Source organism: Aegilops tauschii, chromosome 2 (assembly GCF_002575655.3).
Source record: "Aegilops tauschii subsp. strangulata cultivar AL8/78 chromosome 2, Aet v6.0, whole genome shotgun sequence".
In the NCBI taxonomy this organism is placed as follows: Eukaryota; Viridiplantae; Streptophyta; class Magnoliopsida; order Poales; family Poaceae; genus Aegilops; species Aegilops tauschii.
In genome coordinates, this window is record NC_053036.3 from 370,835,783 (window position 1) to 370,854,346 (window position 18,564).

The window sequence follows — 18,564 nt, forward strand, 5'->3', positions numbered from 1 at the left end:
TTCATCGCTCCTGTTATTGCTCGCTCGTGAAGTCACCGCGGATTTAACTCTGCCCGGAGCCGCTGCTGCGAACTGCTTTTTTCTCCGAGCCACGCCAGCGTTGAGTCGCCGTCCCCGTACATTGAACCGCCACACAGCAGGACGGATTACCGCCCTGTTGACCCGCCGTCTCTGCCAAACCACTGTGGTCTTAAACCGCCACTGCCACTCACCGTGAGCCGCCACGCTTTATGGCACCACGCTTCCGACTCAAGATGTGTCCTCGAGCCGGCGTTTCTGCCGTGCGGCTGTCACTCCTACCTCACGCTGCCTCCGCCGTGGCCGCGCTGAATCGACCCAGCTGAGCAGCTTACCTCCACCTCTGTTTCCCCCACTGAGGCTCGCCATTGTTGCCTTGCCGAGTCGCCGGTGCCCTTTTGCTACGTCCGCTTCAAGCTGCTGCATGCCTCGCCTCGCACCGACGAGTCGCCGTCTGTCGCAGGCCTGCCTCAAATCGCCAGTCTTCGTCACGCACTTTCAACGAGCTGATGGCGCCTCCAAGGATGCCGCCGCCAGTTCAATACTGATCTGGATAGAAGAAAAGTCAAAGTTAAAAAAGAAAAGAAGGGAGGCTACTACGGGAAGCTGACGTGGATTCATCGAACTCTCCACGGCTCGAAAGCGGAGACGCTCTCCACCCACCGCCGGCTTGCAGTGCCTCTCAGCCCTCCGCCAGCTCGCTGGTCTGCCTCGCCAAATCGCCGTTGCGGCCGAATCAAACCGCCGCCTCACAGTTGTTGAACCGTTGCCAGGTCAAGCCCCTGTTACAAGCCGTCTTCTTCCTTGCCGGGCCATGCCCCGCTTTGGCTGTGCTTCTTCGTAAATCTCGACCGCCTCGCGCTCGAGCGGCCGCTGCTGGAGCAGCTTGAGTTGCCGCCATGCTTGGCCTTAATCCAGTGTCATTGAGCGGCCTCGCGTCGAGCCGCCACCGATGAGCCGGCGCGCACCGCGAGTCGCCGCCACGCACGATCCTACATACTCGACCGTCCGCGCTCTATTGCCGAGTCGTCGCGCACCCGCATACTGCCTTAACCTGGGGCCATCTCCCCTGCCGCTTGACCCGCCCCATCAATCGCAAACCGCCCCTGCTTCTACCATAACCCGCCGGCGGGTTGTATCTGCCTCACCTCGTTACTAAACCGCCATACGTCTTCACTGCTGGCGAACTGCCGCCTGATTCTTGAGACAGCCTCAAGTTGCCGGGGCTAGGCCAGTTCCGCTACTGTACCTCAAGCTTGCATGTTCACCGTTGCGATCGAGTTGCTGGCCGCTGTCGGGTCAAGTCGCCGCGCCTCCGGCCGCTTTAAGTCGCCAGCCTCGCTCCAGCCTCAGTCTAGCCGGCACCGGCTCGTTGCTGCTGCTCCAACTAGTAGCCTGCACTAGCTTCGCCTCAACCCGCCACCCTACTGTGGCGGTTCACCTCGCCGGTTCACCGCCTCGCTTCCACGGCGCTGGCCTCGTTCCGCCTTTGCCTTTGAGCCCCTGCGTGGGAGGGCCAAGTCAACGCGCATACATGCTTCGTCAGGTCCTTCAAGTACTAGCTCCAAGGACCAGACCGGTTCAGCACCAAAAAGATACCTTTTACACTAGAAGCAGATTCTGTGCGGAGGAAGATGTACAAGATGCAGTGGTTTGCCTGAGTCGCCGCGCCTCGAGCCGGTTTATCTCCGCCGCCGCGCGTCGACCTGACACCTGGCCAAGTGGCCTCACCTCCACCCCCAAATTGCTTCTTTGGGCCTGCCTGCTGCGTCGAAACACTACCGTCGCTGGGGCACATTCAAGCCGCCGGAATCCCTCGTTGTTGAGCTGGCTCTTGGTAAAAGCAAAGCCGGAGGGAGTACCAGTACGTGCACAATGCAATTATGCATATAATACAGAGAAAGCTCTCCTAGCCTGCAAGCAAAAACGACCAGGTGATATCCGTCCGGTTTATTTCAGCACATATTATTTTTTGTGTGAACAATTATTTTTGTTTGCAATACTTTTTGATGCAGGATAGTTGTTCATTACAAATGAGGTGTTGTATTGCGGGTGCGGAGTATGCGATAGCAGCATTTTTGCACCGGCGTTTCCTCTGTGTCATACCACCCGGTGTGTGAACATGCGCAAGTCGCCGTCCCTGTGGCCCGGTTTACATCAACTCGCCCGTCCGCACTGGCTTACAACGCCGTGGCCAGCGCATCTATCTGCTCTCGCAGCCGACCCGGCCGTGGTTGATTTCAGCTTCACCATGGTGATCATCAACACCGCGGTGGATTTTAACTGGCCTGACATATCAGGTGAAATCCATCCAGTATATTTTTATATTATATATTCCTTTCTTTAAAAGTGCAATTACTCTGGTTTGCAAAGTTATCTAATGCAGGACCCTAAACCGCCATATTGGTGAAAATTTAAACGCCGTCAGAAATATTCCGGCTCACAATGATGCTTCCGGTTTATAGTCCGGTTTAAGGGAAATCTCGTCTCCCACACAGCGTTGAAGCCCTTAGTATCTGGTTCAAATCCGGTTTAAGAGGAAACTATCTCCCATAAAGCTTTGACGCTCTCAATATCTGGTTCAAAATCCCGGTTCAAGAAGAATTTATCTCTTGCAAAAAGTTAAAGGTTGCCGAAGAGGACATGTTGCCATGATGCGCGGTTCAAACATGGGTATTCCGCCTTATTGGCTTATCATATTATTGATCACTTGGGGGCTTGGTCGTATCCGAACCATAGCTACACCTCTTGATCGGCGCAATGCCACAAAGTCACTTGGGGGCTTGGTTGTATTCGAACCATAGCTACACCTCTTGGCTGGCTCAAAAGCCACGACAGTAAGTCACTTGGGGGCTTGGTTGTGTTCAACCATAGCTACACCTTTTGGCTGGCGCAATGCCATTACTTAGGGGCCAAAGAGTGTTGTCAAGAACAACTCAAACATAGGCACCCGTTGAGCACAACGCAAAATGTTGCTTGGGGATTCTTTGCTATCGCAATGAACAAAGAAATCTACACTTGCAATAGGCTATCAAGCCGTGGCTTGGAAGCCTCGTATATACACCTAAAACCCCGGGTTAACCTGCCTTCATTAAGTAAGTCACTCTGCCCAGGTAAGCCTGGTATGACCCGCCAACTTGACAAGTCAATCGCATATGACCCTGAACTTGTCAATGATAGACCGGCGATTGGTTAAGGATTGAGGACCATCTTAAAAGTCTTTGTGAAATGGTTTAACTCAGTGGCCTGGCAGCCCATGAAAAGCCTCGAATTTGGGGCCTGGCAGCCCGTGAAAAGCCTCGACTACAATGGTTTTATTTGCCTTTTGCTAAGTTTCTCTTTCTTTTGATAAGATTTGTGATGTTTTCAAACCGATGTTTATCAACCCGGTTAGGTTGTCAGCTACAGGTTGTCAGTATATGATCAGTCATAATCCGGAGATTATCAACCCGGTCTGGTTTTGACTACAAGTTGCTAGTATTATATATGGTTAATCCGGTGTTTATCACAACCCGGTACGGTTTTATCATAAACCGGCGCAATATGGAAGGAGTTATCAGTACTCAAGATTGGGGTTATCACCTTTTACTACAATAAAGTTGGCCAACCAGTGATGTGATTTAATGTCACAGGTATGATATATTTCATATTTGATTATTTTTAAGTGCAGCCTTGGTTATCAACCCAGGTTATATGTTGGGCATTATGACCCGTCCGGCGGTAAACCGCCAGGACACTTTAAACTTGCTGTATGCAGAAATAGGTTGAATAAAGCATGATTATAAATCACTGGCGTTTATTAACCCGGACTGGCTTTTGATTATAAGTCGCCAGTATGATGATAAATTATCGGGTGTTTATTAAACCGGCCTGGCTTTTGACTATAAATCGCCAGTATGATGATAAATTATCCAATGTTTATTAGCCCGGACTGGCTTGGGATTATAAGTTGCCAGTATATATTTGAATTGCGCCATTGGAATCATGCGCTCATAAATCATTGGATTATATTATTCAAATCTTCAAATAGCCAATATGGCTGGATTTTTCTTATGGTTATCAATAACCAGTATTATGATTAAGCTTTTCAAAGTCGCTTTAGCGCAATGGCTATCATATTATCAATGGATATGATTTATTCTACAATTGAGGGACTAGTCCCGAGTCGCTGCAGGCTTACGACCCCGCACATGGGGGCTACATTATTTAAATTGAGATTATATCAAATAAACAAGTCGCATGTCGCTGCGAGCATGCACCATGACACTTGGGGGCTAATGCAAAGTCATTTTTTTGGTCACTTTATTGAAGACCCGACTCGTCACATTGTAATGAGCCGGCCCTTGGGGGCTACCAATTGCTCCTGTCAACAATTCAAGGTACACAAGTCTTAATCCATTATATTGAAGGTTTATTGCTCAGTTGGTAAAGCACAAAGCCCTTAACCTTGTGGACGTGGGTTCAAGCCCCATGATGAGGGTTACATCATATGATGTTATTTTCAATGAAGTATATATAAAGTCTCAGCTCAATATTATCTTATAGAGCCGACACTTGGGGGCTACACGTTGCTGTTCAAAGTCTACATGATCATATTTATAAAGTCCCTGCTCGTTATTGCATAATGACCCGGCCCTTGGGGGCTACACTGGTTGATGTTTTATGAGTAGAAGGCAATTTCAAGTCCCAGGTTGCTGCAAGCATGACAACCCGGCACTTGGGGGCTACATATGTGGAATACTCAGTTCTGACTGGTGATTGAGATGAACAACTTGGATTTCTTCACGGTTGTGATATTTATATTGAAGCAAGTCTTAAGCTGTTGCTATACTACCTTCTTAAGACTTGGGGGCTACAAGTCATAGGCATATAAGAGGTATATTTTCAAGCTTGATGTTAACTACAATTATGACCCGGTGCCATCAATATTTGTAAACCGGCAAGTTCTACATTCTTAAACCGGCTGAAGATCAGATGAGTATTTCAAAGACCAATATTTTTGTTAAGCATTGGGAGCTGAGTCAAAGGAGTTATTCTTCACAATATTTCTCTATGATAAACCAATGTCAGCAAATTGATTATGAAGCTGGCCTATTGACCCGGATTTTCTAGAAAGTAATGACAAGGATTTAAGGATGCTCGGGATCAGTTTAACATGGATAAATCCAAATTAAACTGGGGGCTAATGTCGGGGATATACCCCGCGGTATGATCTGGCCGGAGTTATAACCCGGCTGGGACTTGGTAAACCGGCAGGTTGATAAATCGGCTGGTAGTTAAGACAGACAGTTAAGACAGATGGCTAAGACGGACGGTAAACCGGTGGGTGGTAAACCGGTAGGTGTTAAGGCAAGTGGTAAACCGGCAGGTGTTAAGGCAGGTGGTAAACCGGCAGGAGTTAAGTCAGATGATAACCCGGCAGGAGTTAAGTCAGTTGATAACTAAGCAGACCATCATAAACCGGCAGACCATCATAAACCGGCACCAGTCATAACCTGGCAGACAGTGATAACTGGGTTGCCAGGGGTTATGAAGCCCGAGACGTTATGAAGCCCATGAAGAGAAGTCAGAATAGTTAAGTCTTAAGTTTGAGTTGGACTCTACATGTAACCCTCCCCTTCAACTTATATAAGGAGGGGCAGGACTCCCCAAAGAGGGACAAGCAAGAAGAAACAATCTCTAGGGCTAGACACAAAGAGCCGGTTTATCAGCGACTCTCTCGTGATGATAATGAGACCTAGCCTCAAATAGCATGTAGGGTTGTTACCGGATGATATTTCCCGGGGCCCGAAGCTGTCTAAATCCCTGTCTTGTGTTGCGTCTCTCGATTTCGCTCAACCCCTATCAAGCTACCACATAGATGCGTTGGCCTCACGACTAAGTCCTCACCCTAGGACATCTGCCGTGACAATTCCACAACAGGGCTAGTTTGAGCTAGTTGCGTCAAACCCACCCAAAATAACTATCCCACCCAAGAGGTGCTGATTGGGGCTAGTTCTCCTAGTACATTTATTGTCAATCTAACACTGTCATTGAAACACCTCTTTGGCTATAGTTAGTTCAGGGTTAGTCATTGTTGAGTATCATTGTTATTTAGGGAACATATGATAACATAGGATTTATTCTACCTTGACTTGTACTCCAAGATGACCCTGTACTCCTATATATAGGCCCACGAGGCTCAAGCAATACAATCAACTATTCCACCAATCTCTCTATCTCCCTTTTAACTGTCATGAGCTAGAAACTAACTCTAACCTCTAGCTAAGTTAGAGTATACAAACAATGTCATTGTTAAATCAAATGGAAAGGCATGTTCAATACTCCCTCCGGTATTTTTTACTCTGCATATAAGAATTGTTTGAAGTCAAATTTCATAAAGTTTGACCTTATTTATATGAAAAAATATCAACCTTTAGCATGCTAAATTTATACAATATGAAAATTTAAGTCATGACACATGTACTAATATTTATTTCATATTGTGAATGTTGGTATTTTGTCCTATAAAGTTGGTCAAACTTTAAGAGGCCTAGCTTTAGACAAATCTTATATGCGAACTAAAAAGATTTGGAGGGAGTACAACATGCTTAACAACAACCAAATATAGTCGTTCATAGAGCTATTGTTAACTTTGGTATTGATGAAATTGAACTGCACAGTTCATACTAGCACATATAGAACATCACACTATTAATAGCTAAAATAAACAAGGCATACTACGAACAACCAAAGATGGCAATTGAAACTGGACATATGCTAACTACAAACAACCGAACAACCATAAACTATAGAAATAAACAAGGTGTAATGCAAACAACCTAATATAGCAATAAATACTAGACAGGTTCTCACTACAAAAGGGGTTCGACAAAACAAATCATGGGTTTCCTCACTTGTCACAGATTGGCTCCTCCACGTGGTCGCCGTCGATGAGGTCTGACTTGCCAGCTGAGGATCCCGGGCCAGCGTCGCAGAACGTGTCCTTCAGAAATGACAAAAGGGGCTCCATGCCGATGAAGGATGGCAAATTGTTCATAACGAGTAGCAGGAGATCAGCGGCAGGGCCATCGATGAGATCGATGGTTGTCGAACCTGAAGGGTTGAGGGTGGGCAACTTAACCTGTGACATAACCCGCGTCAAGCCATCGGCGTCGACGACCTCGATGTCATAGCAGGCGTCCGCGACATGCCAGAATACTCTAGCCCGCTGATTGAAAGGCTCAATCCAGGTCCAGTCATTGTCGTCAGCTTCCTCGGCGGCCACCTCGCCGATGTCGGGCAAAGAGGCCGTGGTAAAGCTCTTTTGTGCTATTCGCTCCTCGAGCTCCCCGGGAAGCGTAGCTGGGCTTAGGCTGTGACGCTCTAGAGTGGGGGAGGGGGTGGGGATGGGGATCTCTGGGAAAGGGGGCGTTTCGCAGGCGTCATCTAAGAAACTCAGGGCGGCGAGGGTATGTATATCGGTAGGTAAACTGCATGGGCAGACCGGCAGAGGTTGACGATGGAGGCAGCGCGGCAGCGGCGACGACCTGACTAGGTTTGGAGCGAGGGAGGGTTGGTGTGTGTGTGTGTGAGAGCGGGGGATTTGGGGTGGGCAAAGGATTTGGGGTGTGTGTGTGTGTGTGGAGGGGGTCCAAGGTGGTATTTGAGGAAATGCCGCGGGTACTGAAAATTTTACTAGGCGGGAGTAAAATGGCGGGGATACTGAAAATTTGGATCAAGGGATTGAAGAAGAGCAGGGCAGCAGTAAAATGTCGGTGCTACTGAAAATTTGGATCTACTGATTGAAGCAGAGCAGGAGTATCAGACATCGCACATGGTCCAGACATACTAATCGTGTGCTATCAAGCAGAAAAACCATCTACGCGGAGACGGGTAGATATTTTCGAGATTGCGAGGGAGTAGATATTTTCGAGAGGGGAGGGAAGCCTCGTGGAGCCCAATCTACTGTGATCATGTGGGTGACAGGGGCAGGGGCGCAGCACATTGGTAGTCCTAGGGAATCGTGTCTATTTTGTACCCGATCGCAGTTGCTGCGTCCGACTCATGTGCTGTTTATAAATTTGGCCAAAAAATGCAGGAAAGGGTCAGAACACGAACGGACTTGCATGTGGACCAAATATATGTACGAAAAGAGTGGTTTGATGTTCAAATACCCAATGCACAACTTTGATGTGGCACCTGTCGCAGAAAGCGCACGTTATTATTGCTAGCCCCCTCGCCCCCCCCAAACACACACACACACACTTCATTTTGCCAAGAGGGGAATCCTAGCTATGAACGCATGCCCCCAAATAGCTAGGTCTGATATCTCACCGTACCGTAACTCAAAACTGAAACAAGTACATCAACCCCCTCCCCCCTTTGCTTCTGGTCAAATGTGGACCCTGTGCGGGCCCACAGATGTGTTCTTCTGGCGTTATCAAATCACAAATTTGTTGTGGCACATGTGCATCACAAATTAACCAGGCATCCCCGACCCCACGGAGGTTCATCTAGTACGAAGTAGTATTGTGCCCCCTCACACACACTTTGAGTCGGTGGGAGGGGTCGGGCATCTCACCAAGGTGTATTGTAAGACTGACCAAGAAGAATCACAACCTTGGTCATATAACCCCTTTTGTTTGTTGGGTCAAAGTCATGCATTGATGTTCCACACGCGGCCCCACAAAAGTAGGCTAGCTTGTCGCCGATAACTACGCGAGGGAGTGCTGCACAACTTTGATGTGGCCGCGTGCTTTTGGAACCGGGAAGTCCCCACACGGAGCGAGGGTTCATGACGCATAGTATACTATATGCACCTGACCTGCCCCGCCAGTACTATGTTGAACTTCCCCCATTGCTAGGTTGAACTTCCGCCAACATTGCCCAAATGGGGCTTGCGATATACCGTTGCAAAGCTATGGACACGAGTATCATGACCCAAGTTAAAATTTTGGCAAAATGTAAGCGGTTTAAGAGCAATTTTGAAAACCGTTTTTCTTTCATACAAAAAACGTGAATCGTATTTTCCATCGCATTTCTAAACCGTTTATCGGAATGAGACAAATAATATGGCGTTGGAAAGCTACTGCAAAAACCGCTCCTTCCACATGTTGAAAGCTTTCTCTAATTCCCTATGGTTAAAGAGTAATTTGGAAAATCATAAAATTTCGCAAACCAACCGAGTTCGTATTTTTATGCCATTTCTAAATGGCTAATCCAATTGAGGCAAATATATGTCACCGGAAAGCTTATGAAAATGCGCTACTTTTTCATGTTGAACTTTTTTTCTAATTTGAACGGTTTAAAAGTAATTTAAAAAACGGTCCAAGTTCCACCGAGTTCGTATTTTCAAGTTAGTTTTTTAATCGTATGCCCGAATGCAACAAATGATATGGCATTGGAAAACTTGAGGAAATGCGAAACTTTTTGGCATATATTGTTTCTCCCAATTCCATACGGTTTCAAGTCAATTTTGACAATGGCTAAAAATGTTTTTTGGCCGTAATTTCTGCAAACTTTATCGGAATGGGGCAAATAATATACCGTTGAAAAGCTATGGAAACATGCGAAACTTTTTCATGTATATGGGTTTCTCTGATTCCTAGCCGTTTTTAAGTAATTTCAAAAACGACGAGATCATGCGTTCTGCCTTTATCGCGAAACAGATTCTTCAAAAATGCACCGCATGAAGAACTTGAACTTCTCGGCATGTCTAGTTGAACTTCACTCTGTTTTTCATGTGCTTTTTTCTCGTAGCTCTCCATCCACTAACCGGAATTAAGCAAGTGATATATCGATGGAAAGCTGCTATAAACACGCAACTTTCCTGTGTTGATCATTTTTTCATACTCGCGACGGTTTAGAAAAATATCATTTGAAATTCATTCAGTGTAGTAGTTGAACTTCCTGCTGTTTTCACGTTGAACTTCTGCGACGTATTTTCGTTTGTAATTTTTCCATCCATTCGTCAGTGTTACACAAATAATATTCCTTTTGTACAACCTCTCTCACAATAAATTTTTTGACTCTCTCCGACGGAGGACTTGAACTTATAACAAAAAATTGGACCTTGCCTTTTAATTCATTTTTCTCATATTAAACACACACCATGTAGTACATGAACCTTTTCCATTTTTATAATTTGAATTTTTTATTTTCTTTTTGAAATCAAATTGCTCCCAAATAATAACTGAACTTCTTTGTGGATTGAGAGAATTATTTTAAAATGCAAAAAAATAATTTCTTTTTTTGTGTTTTCGAACATGGAAATACAAGGTGAACCTCTCTCACAAGAATTTTGGAACTTCCTCGGAAAGACCACTTGAACTTCTTTCAACAAACCTTTAAGCTTTTATTTTTCTATATTTTTAGTTCTCACCTGAAATGCATTCATTGTAGTACTTGAACTTCTCGTTGTTTTCACTATGAACTTCTGTCGCATTTTTGTGTATGCATCGAATTACACGCAATTGAAGGTCGGACGTTATTTTTTGCCATTTTAAAACATGTAATTGGAGGTCGGACGCCCTGCAATATAAATTCTGAACCGTGCACGGAGGTGCACGTGAACTTCTTGGAACAAATCTGAGTTTTTTATATACTTCGAACTTCTCTGTTATTTTAATTTCAACTTCTTAGTCATATTCTTAGAAAGGAAATATATGTTTAAATAAACATCAAACATTTTTTTTGTAAATTGAACTTCATAGTTTTATTTTTCTTAGAAACGGTAATAATTTGAGTTTCCCATATACATCGAACTACTCCTCTATTTTAAATTGAACTTCTTGGTTTTTTCAGTTTGGAAATCTGGGTTCTTAATATACATGGAACTATTCTAGTTATTAAAATTGAACTTCTTGGTTTTTTCAATTTGGACTTCTTGGTGTTATTCATTTGTAACGGAAAAAAAATCATAGTTTGTAATAAGCATCGTACAACTTCTATGTTATTCCGAACTTAACTTCTTGGTTTATTCGTTAGTGATGGAAAAAATTCGAGTTTTTGTAATAAATATTGAACTGCACCATTTTTTGAAATTGAACTTCTTGGTTTATTCTTTAGTAACAAGGAAAATCAAAGTTTTTTATATATATCAAACTTCTTTATTTTTGTAAATTGAAATTCTCGGTTTATTTCTTTTAGTAACGGAAATATCCTAGTTTTGTAGTAAATATTAGACCGTTCATTATTTAAATTTGGACTCCTAGCGGTTTTTAAATTTTAGAAATGATGAAAGTCCTTTTTTATGATTTTTGAACTTCTCTATTTTAAAATTCGAACTTCTTTCTTTTTTTATTTTTAGGAACGGTGAAATATCGACTTCAAAGTGCTCTGCTATTTTTGTTTAAACTTCTTATGATCTTCTCGTTAGTAGATTTGGATTTTCCAATTTTTATACATCGAAGTATTATGTTATTTTATTCTGAACTTCTTGTTTCCATTCTATAATAATGAGGACAATTTGAGTTTTCTATAATCATGGAACTACTCCATCTTTGTAATTTCGACTTCTTGGTTTTATTTCTTAGTAAAAGAAAAGAATCCTAGTTTTTTATAATAAACATCAAAACACTCCTCTATTTTAATTTGAACCTCTAGGTTTTCTTATAAATTGGAAAAATTCATCGCAATCTATGGTAATTGTTTGAACATTTTTGTTTTCTCATTTTCTTCGACCTCTCCATTTTATTAGTTTTGAACTTTCAGAGTTGAAGAATTTTTCTGGATAAGGACTGACTTTCTTCTTCGTTTACTCACATAGTACTACTCCTTTTTTTTAAGTTGAACTTCTGGATTTTCCGCGGTGAAATAGCTTCTTCTTATTTTTGTAAACTCGGGTTTTTCTTTAGTATTTGATTTTTGAACTTCCAAAATTCTTTTTGATGAATTCATCCTTTTTTCCAGTGAATCCCCACATCTTTTTTCTTTCTTATAGTATACTCCCTCCGTCTCAAAATAAGTGACTCAACTTTGTACTAACTTTGCACTAAAGTTAGTACAAAGTTGAGTCACTTATTTTGGGATGGAGTGATACTTTTTTTAACTTGAAAACTTTTGAATCACGAAGTCAAAAGAAGTCATTTTTTATTTGATTTTCTATAATACATTTCACTTACTAGGTAGTTATAATACATGACCTTTACACTCAGTAATATTTGAACTTCTCAGAACATAATTTTCGTTGAGCAATTTTAAACACAGAACATATATGAAGAAGGTCAAAGATGCGGACGTGGGTGCATCTACATGTAAGAAAGTTTTGTAAGATCTTTTAACAGTGCAAGGTCAAAAGAAGTCTCACGTGCATCAAAATTTCATAACCTGGAGTTCTGTACTTGCAAAAATATTAACTATCAAACATCATCACAACAACCTGAAGAAAAAAAGTTGGTTCTCATTGACATATCAACAAGCATGTACAGAGCACATAATCAGAACTTGTTCTCTACATCAACCTCACACTATGGTGCCCATCAGTAGCTGAGAGAGGTAGGGAGAGGTTCCTGTTGGGGCAGGGCTCATCAGAAGATGACCGATTTTTCTGCCCTGGCCTCTTGGAGCACTGGACGAAGGAGAGGCGGGACTGGTGCAAGCTCCTCCTGCTGACGGCTTCCGGGTGGACTACCGCGACGCTCGGTGAGTAGGCGAGCATCCACGTAGTTGGGCAACGCCCCTCAGCCCATTATAGTGAGCAGAAGTAGTTTACTAAGAGTAGCACGAGCAGCTTGTGCTTTGAGAACAAGAAGCCACGAAGTGTAGATTGGGCTTGAGGCCTGCGACTCCTGCTCCATTTTTCTTTTGCATTTTTTCCCGAAGGATCTCTAAAACTGAAACAAACGTATCAAAACCCCAGTTTTTTGCTTGCACTGATACTATTGAACTTCACAAAAATAGAATAGAACTAGAACTAGACAACACAATTTTAAACTAAATAATGGGGATAGATAACATTGTGAAGGACGTATGCGCCGAACTATTGTTTACCTGTCTGGTGAACCTTGGTCAAAGCTAAAGTGGAATTGGAAGAACACACAAACATACATACATACATATATGGAGGGAGAAATTGTATGTGCACACACTTAGTAATACACTAACCTTACATGAACTTCTTTGTATAGACATTTTTCTCATGTTCACATGCACATTTGTTTTTCAAAATAAAAGATCAGTATACAATTTGGCAAAAATGGAAACATGCACGCATATATAAGTGGTTGGATCGTGAAGCTTTCCCCCATCATTTTTTGCATGTGATCTTTCAAAGTATGGTAGTCATGGAATAATGAAGCAAGGAGATTCACACCCATCCACGGTTGGTTTTGCTGAGTTGGATTCAGAACACACACAAAAATGTAGGTCTATGTATGCACATGGTTCCCACACACAATTTTTTTGCACACTACAAACACAAGTCGATAAAAGTTTGTCGATGTAATTTTGCACATACAAGCATATAACACAACCGTGGGAGCAAGATAGCTATGTTGATGTATTCTTTCTTTGTTTTCCATTTTTCTTTTTTTTATTTACTCCTTGATAAAAGGACAGGTGGACCGACGGGTTGCTAATTTTTATAATTAAAAACAAATCAAACAACTTTACTTATATTTTTATTTCCTTGTTTTGCTTCAACACGAACATACAAAACATTAGAACTCTCTTGGTCCTCACAAGCATTACAACAAGCACATAGAGAGCATCATTGTGTTTTCATCCAGAAAATATGAATTAGCACAGCAGCGAGCAGGCGCATCGAAGCTGAAAAGCTGGACTTCTTTTTGAATCTCAAGATGTAGGAGAAGATGAGCAGTAGCAACCAGCTTATTTTCTCAGTCTCTTTTTGCGGTTTGGAGGAGAGGGTGCGGGGCCTAAGTGCTCCAAAATGACTGGGTGTCCATTGGGACAGCGGACGGCCTAGCACCAAGACGTTGAACGGCATGGGGTGGCCGTGGTGAACGGACTAGACGCTGCGGCGGAGCCAGCAGGGAGGTGGCGGAGCTTGCAGTGCCCAGCAGAGGCGCGCGGTGACCTCCGGCGGCAGGGACACACGGGGATGGAGGCGAGCTTGGGGGTAGTGCCGGACGGCGGTCATGAGGGCGTGAATGCGTGGCGTCGGTGCACGGCGTCGATGGGGAGGTGGATGGTGGTTGGTGGTGCATCGCATCAAAGGAAGGCATGTGGTGGTGGTCGATGCAGCGGGGGCGAGGGGCTCATGTTGAGGTGGGTGGCTGTGGCTCGCCCGCGGCGGCGGTGTCGCGGTAGAAGGTCAGCGGCAGCGTCGCGGGAGGAAACCGGCGGCGATGCTCGATCCGGTGATAGGAGGAGGCAGTTGGATCCAGTGGCCGCAAGATGGGGTGGGGCGGGCGGCGCACCGGCCGTAATCGGGGGTGGGGGCAACACTACAGCCGGAGTGGGGGGAATCGGGGGTGAGGAGGTAGGTTGGGAAGTTCAGTTTCCTTTTTTTTTATTTGTGGGCTGGTTCGGGAGTTCGGGAGCACCTGCTCGCTCAATGGGTCTGTGATCCAAATAACTGGGATCAGAATAGTGCCCGTCTATATATATAAAAATTTATCTGATGATAGTTATCACCATTTAAGTTTTGTATGTTGTATGTAGTATCTATCAAATCAAAAAGTATGTACACGTAGTATGTAGTATATAAGAATGTTTAGGGAGTATATATACTATTTTTTGATAGTATATATTGTATTTTCAATATACTTTTTTATGTATAAATATGTACGTATTTCATAAATATAATAAAAATCATGGGCCAAGTCACTTTAAAGTATCTTATATATTATATGAAAATACTGAAAATGATAAAATAGAATATATGCTATCACATGATAGTATATGAGACATGTGGGATAACTACCTCAGATGATAGAATGGATTTTTCATATATATATATATATATATATATATACTCCCTCCGTTACTATATATAACCTTCTGTTACTCCCGCGCCCTATATAGAGCGATCGGAGCAACCTAACCCAAAAGCTCAGCTAATCGTTCCGGCCCAAAAGAAAGAGTAAAATAGCCCCATGCAGCCTCCCGAGATCCATCCTGGAAAAAACCCACCCAAGATCTCATCGTCCCCAACCCACGCGACCATGATCCCCTTCCCCAATGCGTCGTCGGCCAGTCCCTCCCCCAGCGCACCGCCGGCCGGCCCCTTCCCTTGCGCCCCGCCAACCGCCCCATCTACCCCAGCGCGCCACCGCCACCCCCCTCTCCTAGCGCACCGCCGCCGACCCCCTCTCCCCCATTACGCCGCCACCGACCTTCTTCCCCAGCGCGCCGCCGCCGGCCCCCTCTCCCCCAGCATGCCGCCGGGGGCTCCATCTACACCCGTTACGGCCGCCGCCTATCCCCATTTTCTCGCCGTGCCACCACGCCCTGGACGACGCACCTCCGGCTGCACCATCATGGTGGAGGCGCCGCACCGTCTTTGAGATGCTCCTCCGGCGCTAACTCGAACTGCAGGGCATCGTCCTTCGAACAGCTGGGCCTCCTGTCCCCTGACCTCCGGCAGGCCATCGTCTCTGGTTGTCAGCGCGACTCATGGGCAGGAGTCCTCCACAAAACATGCGTAGGCTGCTGCTCTTCTCTGCTTTCTCTCTCTCTCTCTCTCATGTGATGTGCTCCTATGTGATTTTTTTTTGCCATATTGCCAAAATGAGTGAAATTTATGCTGTTCTTTGTGTGAAATGAAGATGCCTATGACAGTGGCAATTTTCAATACCTTGAATAGTTCAAGTACATAAGAAATACAAGTACATTCTGCAAAAACAAACAGTAGATGCAAAATTTTCATTTTTGCTAAATTATGCAAGTGGTAATGATATGTGTTTCTTTTGTGGTGAAGATTTCGGCAGTAAACTATGCAAAATTTTACACAAGTACTGAAGTCCAACTTGAAAACCAATAGCAGTTCATTAGTGCAAACATGCATCAAATAAAAAAAGCAAACCTGACCTGAAAGCAATTTCACATCCGGTGGTTTATTTCATAGCTCATCTTTACTAATATAAGCCCATGCTTGTGTCCCCAATCTAGTTCTTTACTCTATAGTTCCATGTGTATTAAAATAAGTTCAATTTGTGTTAAATAAACAAGTTTAGCATTATATAATATAGCAAAATCACTACATGGGAATTTGGCAAGTAGTTCCACGAAAAGGTTTATGACAGTTTAGACTCAAACAAGGCATGGATCCAGGATGGGCAACATCCTACCGGCACCTGATGCCTATCTCACCTGTGCGGTTCCCGCAGCTGTAGCACTTTTGCTCCACGCGACCACTGGTCGATGCCCCGTCTGCTGCTACTTCTCCTCTCCCTTGCTCCCTGTGCTGCAACTCCTCCCCTGCCCTCTCATGGCGAATACCACAGAAAACAGTCATGGGGATGTGCTGCCCTCAGTTCTCTCTCGACAAATCCAGCAGTGCAGGTTCTCCGGTGCAACAAGTATTGCCGGCAGCGATGCCTGCATCATGGCCCATTGAGGAGATGCAATTTTTCTGATGCACATTTATTTCTTTAGTTTTGTGTTCTTTTGTTTGCCCCAGTTGATCCTTCTTTTAATGCTTCTATGTTGTGCAATTCTGATCCCTTTGTGAAGTGAAAAAAGGAGCTAAGCACTTGTTTGGAAAGTTTGCAAGTTCGAACACATAAACCTAAAAGAAGTTCATTGAAAAAGTTTGGTTTTGTTAAAAAATGTGTTTTTGGTGGGAACATCACTAAGGAACATAGAACTTCTCGAATCTTCTTCTCTGTAAATATATAACTATGGTAGATGCAATCCTATGCAACTATCTTTTCCTACATGCACGTTCTGGTAATCATCTTCAACCAATTTTGTATGTATCGGACTTGCATATGTTGGTTAGTAGGGTAGATCTGTGTTGTATAAGAAGCTAGATGTTGACTTGCAATTATGCTGTGACAACATTTTCAGTCATCTTGAGTCTATTGCCTATATCAATTAAGATCTTTTTTCTTGTTGGTCCAGTAGATGTCCCGCAATGAGCCAAGACAGGGGAGTTGTTGGACGCTACCGTCTTCGCCGGCCGTCACGATGTGAGCAGCTATGCCCATTGCTCACCGTTGGTTGTCGGCCATTCTTCTTCACCACCTCCTGAAGGTCAGCTTCTGGTACACGGGAATGGAACACCAGATGAAGCAAAATTGAGTGATCATTGGGATGGAACACCCACAGCCGTAACTACAACTCTCTCTGTCTTCTCAAAGATTGACTGTGTTTGTGCTGCTACGTCTCTCTCTACTAATTGGTGTGATTAAATTTATGTTTTGATCGTTGGATCCTCATTTGTTAAATCTAGCATGCAGAAAAGTTTAGAAAAGGAGGCCCGAACAAATTGGGTGCACTCTACCTTTTTGTTCTTATGCTTGGTAAACCTTGTTCAGTTTGCGTTGGAGAACTTGTACTATTCCTGGTGCTCTCAAGCTATATGTTTATATGCCTAAAAAGAACTTCAATCATCCTTTTGATGTTTCTTTATTGTCAAATAGAAGCTAAATAGTCTGGACATATGCAGTAATAACATTTCTTATGGAGCAGTACACATATTTAGAAATTTAATGTAGTTACAAAACATGAATTCTCATTCCCAAAAACCTGCAAAAAAACATCAATTTATATATTGACATCTGCTGCCGGTCCTTTTCTTGTGTGTTCAGTTCGACATATGGTGGTTCTCCAGATCAACATTGTGTGCTTTTTCAATTCATCTTGCAGGTGAAAAAGGAGCTCCCTTTTAGTTCAAATGGATCCAAAAAATGGGTGCTGCATTACAGTTCAAGACCATTCTGTTGGTTTAGGCTGCATCTTGCTAGTTTGGGAAACATTTTTTGCATCTACTTGCGGATGTCTTCCATTTTGTGCTCCATGGGTGTTTGTTCTTATTCCTGAAAGAAAGAAAATAATCTATTGCATGTGATAGTTCATCTGATCTGATATATATATATATATATATATATATATATATATATATATATATATATATATATATATATATATATATATATATATATATATATATATATATGGGATTCATGTGTATGCGAGCCCTCGAACTTAGGTCTCCAATCTCACCATGATCGATGTACGACTATACGGTAACGCAAACCAAGAGAAGAAGAATCCACCCTGGTAACCTCTTTTGCGTTGTTGGTCGAAGTGATGGACGTCCACGCGGGCCCATGAATATATAGGACGTCGATGATAACCAAGCGAGGGAGAGTGTCCAAAGACAACCACTGCATGTATATATGTGCCCCAAACATACGTATGGACATGCGTGATGCATGCATATATGTTTGAATACCAAAAGCACAACATTTTGATGTGGCGCATGCATGCGTCGAAAAACGGACAGTCCCCACACAGATCTGGTTCATGATGCGTCGCGTGCTCGCCGCCCCCCCCCCACCCCACTTCGACCCGGTGGGAGGGATTCGTGCATACACATGCGCGTGAAGCATATAGTTGTATGTACCAAACCGTATAAGATGAACCAAAATTTAA

The 18,564-nt window shown here is 43.8% G+C and overlaps 1 long non-coding RNA gene across 1 annotated transcript; it reads left to right on the forward strand.

Moving 5' to 3' along the window:
• Window positions 1-15,002: 15,002 nt before the first annotated feature.
• Window positions 15,003-17,581, forward strand: LOC120973446 (uncharacterized). Its single transcript, XR_005768304.3, has 2 exons — window positions 15,003-15,607; window positions 17,029-17,581. It is a non-coding gene; the product is annotated as an uncharacterized lncRNA (long non-coding RNA).
• Window positions 17,582-18,564: the final 983 nt, after the last annotated feature.